A 4,772-nucleotide genomic window follows, 5' to 3' on the forward strand; every position below is an offset into this window, starting at 1 on the left:
TTTCCCACGCTTTTGTGCCTATCCCCCACGTGAACCACACCTTCCAGACTAATCAATGTATCATCTTCACACAGACCCCATATATATAGCACGATGTTTGCCTTGTACTCCTTTTACTCTGAGCACAATGAGTAGGCCACTGACCCAGCGATTCTCTGTCGAAGAGGTTCTGGTCCAGCTTTTTGGACATGATGAAGACGGCACTGAAATTGAACCAGAGATAGAGGAGGATGTCTTGGTAGTGGAAGACAACCTAGATTTTGATCCAGACTTTGAGGAGACTGACCAGTCAACAGATGGAGAGGGAGAGGCACCTGAGGAGACATTCCAGTCCAAGAGTGGACACTTGTTCTGGTCTTCATCCCCCAAAGACAGAGGAAGTAGAGCAAGAGTAGAAAACATCATAAAGATGAGGGCAGGGCCAACACGGTATGCAACATCTTGTGTGGATGAAATCAAGTTCAGCTTCCAACTCTTTTTACCAGTCCATTGAGGGAATTATACTGGAAATTACAAACCTGGAGGGGAAGTGTGTGTTTGGGGACACCTGGAGAGAAATTTACCTAGTAGACCTCAAAGCCTACATAGGTCTGTTGATTTTAGCTGGAGTATATCACTCAAACAATGAGGCTACAAAATCTGTGGGATGCAGAGTCTGGGAGGCCTATATTCCGGGCAGCTATGTCCTTACAACAGTTTCATGTCCTTTCAAGAATTATTCAATTTGATAACAGAGATACGCGACCCGTCCGCTGGCGAAATGACAAACTGGCTGCCATCAGGAATATTTGGGACAGGCGGGTGGCGTGCCTACCACTTATGTACAATCCAGGCCCTAATGTGACAGTTGATGAGCACCTGGTTCCTTTCTGAGGTCGCTGTTCCTTCAAGGTGTACATTCCAAGCAAACCATGGGAATATGGAATAAAGATCTGGGCAGCATGTGACGCCAGGAGCAGCTATGCCTGGAATATGCAGATATACATGGGGAAACCCAGTACTGGAAGGGCCGGAAAAAAACAGGGCATGCATGTTGTGCTGGACATGACAACCGGTCTCCAAGGGCATAATATCACATGTGACAACTTTTTCACATCATATGCTCTTGGTCAGGAGCTGCTGAAAAGAAAGCTCACCATGGTAGGGACAGTGAGGAAGAACGAGCCTGAACTTCCCCCTGCACTGGTATCGACCAGAGGAAGAGAGGCGCTCTCATCAAAATTTGCTTTCACTGTCACACCGACTCTTTCGTCATATGTTCCCAAGAAGTATAGAAATGTCATCCTGATGAGCTTGCTACACAAAGACACCGCTGTCAGCACCACAGAGTGGTGGCACTGTTCCACAAAATCCTTGATGTGTCTACTTTCAACGCATATATGGTGTGGACTGCCATCGACCTAACAATCTGGGGAAAAGTTTCAAGAGGAGACTGTTCCTAGCAGAGCTGGGGAAAGTTTTGGTGACTCCTCTTATTCAAAGGCGCCCAGCACATTCACTGCACAACAGCCTCTGCCAGTCTGGTTAGGAGTGTGCAAGTCCCAGCCCCAGCCACTGCCCTGGCTGCTCTCCCCCAACAAGGACATGGGCAGAAAATGAAGCGCTGTGAGCTCTGCTGAAAATGTGATGCCTGTTTGCAAGGCCCACTCTGACCTGAGTGTCACATGCCACTCGTGCATGAATTCACATGCAAACACACACACACGCACAAACACATGACTTTATGTTGAGTTTGGTCTTTGGTTTTCCATTTAGTTTTTACTTTATATGTTCATTTTGTAATACATTTTTCAGTGCCTATTTGTATTTTCACTGCATTTTCTATTTTTTATTTTTTATTCTCTTTAATGTCTAATTCTATAAATTCATGTTAAACACTACTTCGAGATACTGTTCACAGTTGACACTGACACTGTTGACAGCCTGCAGCCTCCAGACACTGCTCCACCTGAAGGTATGCAATATAACAAACCAGAGCACAGACAGACGGAAACTCCTTTGACCGTCACCAAGCTAATGCACAATTCTGGGTGGAGTACAGTGGTATCTATTTGCACTTCATGTGGCTTTGCTATTACTTTCAAATCCTCCAGTCTCCTTCCATGCAGACAGCCGACCCTTCTGGCAGCCTAAGGAGTGTTTAGCTGCTGTAAAGTTATCTTGCAGTAAGTACGTGTTGCTCTGAGTAGTTGTTCCCACCCACACCCTGTGCTGTCACATCAAGTCTCATCATCCATCACCTTCACTCATTCACTCACAGGATGTGGTTGATGAACTCATATCTACATATCTTCTGCTGGTGTTTTGGATGCATGCACTCATTTAATCTTCATTTGTTTGAACTAAACATCCTGTGCTGACAAACCACAGCTCATGGCAACAGCTTGCCAGAAGAGCACCTGTTCTAACGATTTAATGCTGGCAGGGTTTGGCTTCTAACTCTTTGCCAGTGCTATCTAACCGTCTAACTGTTGTTATGCCATAGTTTCTAGGTCTAAATGAGTCATCCTGAGGTCTTCATTAAAATTTACAGCTACCTTCCAACAGTTCCGATTTTCTTGGCAGGAAAACACATGAAAACGTCAATAGATATCATATATCACTTAACCATCATTATGCTCTTTTGAAGCAGGTTGCAGTCATATAAGGTTGGACTATCTTCACACTATAGCTGACATGAAAATCTATGCATGAAGCAATTGTTTGGTAAAAAAATATGATATTTTGGATATACTAAAAGATGAACTGCACACTATAACAAGTAAAATAACAGTAAAAATACATAAATTGTACAGTAAAGTATTCTGTGTGTTGATACAGAAGGACCAGAAATTTTGCCATGCTCTTATGCAATGCTCATTCAGTGAACACCAACTGAGGCACTGGGAACATGGATCCCTTTTCTCAGGAAGATCCTGTGATAAGATGAAAATGCTCTTGGGGGTCTACGCAGCAGATGTGCAGACCAGTAATCGTCTCAGCAGGATGAGTGGAGGACAAAAACCAGGACTGGTATACTGGTATACACTACAATAGCCAGGAAGCAAACACACATAATCAAAAAAGCTTAGACATTGCCACTAAGGCAGACCAAATAACCACTCCATGCAGGAAACACAAGGGAAGGAGGACAAAAGTGGGGAAAAATTAAAGCGAGAGAGAGTGCACACACCCAGGACCAAGACCAGCACCACTTTCTTCCTCGGTCAGAAACACTAAACTTCCTCAGCTGTACTGCCCCTCAGCTTTTCCTTGGAAAATGGTTTCTTCTGCTTTCTGAAATAAAAATGTGGAAGTTGAAATTAAAAACAGAAGGCAAACAGAAGAGCAGCTCACAAACCAATGGGTGATGTCATGGAGGCTTGTCATTTGATGCAAATTAAACCAGAGAGGAACCACTAGTAAGAATTTCTAGATCATTGTTATAAACTTCGACTAATATTTCTTGGGAAACAATGGGTTAATATAATAGAACGAGAAACAGACCAATCACACCCCCTAACCCTCAATGTGGGCATGAATTTGAGCTCGACAGGTGTCTTAGCCAATCGTATTTCGTTGAGTTGTGGGCAGGACCATATCATGACATCTTCCGGTTTTTTCGTGAATGCCTAGAAGAACATATAAAAGTCAAGCGACCTGCCAAAACCGTGAGTGAGTGGAGGGAGGAAAAACAGAAGACGATTTAGAGAGCAGGGAAATGGTGAAGAAGAAGACCGTGCTTATGTTTTTAGCCACAGCAGCAGCAGCACAAAACTGAAAAAAAAAGACTGAAGAAGTATATTGTGGGCCTAAACGTACATTTGCAGACAGTTTTATAGCCATTAACGCCAGTGAAAAATGGCTGAATGTAACTTAGAAAGAGCTTTTTCCTTTTCCTATTTCACCTCCGGAGGTGTTTGTGTTACATGTTTGGCAGAAATATTAAATCTACTTTGAAATTCAATTGTGTCTAAGCTGAAACAAACAAAAAAAAAAACATTGGATCAGCAGTGGATCCATCTTTAGTTGTTGAACAGTAGCTAATTATTCTAGACATTTTACTTTAATTCCACCTAAAGAAATATGTGAGGTAAGTGAATCAGTTTTAGGAATTAACACATTTGTTTTATTGAAATAACAATGATAAATATGCATTGACTTATGATGTGGTCAGCACTTCCTGCTGCCATGTTGGTTTTTGATCAAGCTGACCAAACTATGACAGATAGCAGGAACCAAATCATGTGACTTAGATACTCAGACCAGACAAGACTTTTGGTAAATGATGCCCCTAAAGAAGGTGTATCTTGTGGTACACATTGCATGTTTAAGGGTTAACTGTGTCCCTCACTTGCACATTCAGCAGGAAAGGACTGACAACAGAGCTGTCATTTCAGAAAGCAAACAGAACAGAGCTGCTTGATTTCAGTAGCCTGACAAAAATTTGCATCATATGAGTGGGATGAAATTGTTTTTGTTGTTTCTTTGTTTCCCCCAAATCTCCATCCTCCAAACAGTTTAATTTTTTTGCAGTCCGTACATAAAGGATGATTTTTCCAGCATTTGTTCCTATTTGAGAGACTGAGAGACCTCAAGGAACATTCTGCTCTGCTAAAATCGTCACAGAGCGTTGCTAAGGTGAGGTCCAAGAAGAGAGACCCTCTGAGACCTCCATCTGTTGTTGCCCATTCTCTCCACAGTTGCTGCGTTGCTCCTGTTGCTACAGCAGCATCTGATGTGCTAAACTCCAGAGGCCATGGAAAAGTCAGAATCACTAATCTAGAAGTTGC

At 42.8% G+C, this 4,772-nt stretch overlaps 1 pseudogene; it reads left to right on the top strand.

The window, feature by feature from the left end:
* The first annotated feature begins 403 nt into the window (after positions 1 to 403).
* Positions 404 to 1,528, top strand: LOC115036139 (piggyBac transposable element-derived protein 4-like; annotated as a pseudogene).
* Positions 1,529 to 4,772: the final 3,244 nt, after the last annotated feature.

This window comes from Echeneis naucrates, chromosome 22, assembly GCF_900963305.1.
Source record: "Echeneis naucrates chromosome 22, fEcheNa1.1, whole genome shotgun sequence".
Lineage (NCBI taxonomy): Eukaryota > Metazoa > Chordata > Actinopteri > Carangiformes > Echeneidae > Echeneis > Echeneis naucrates.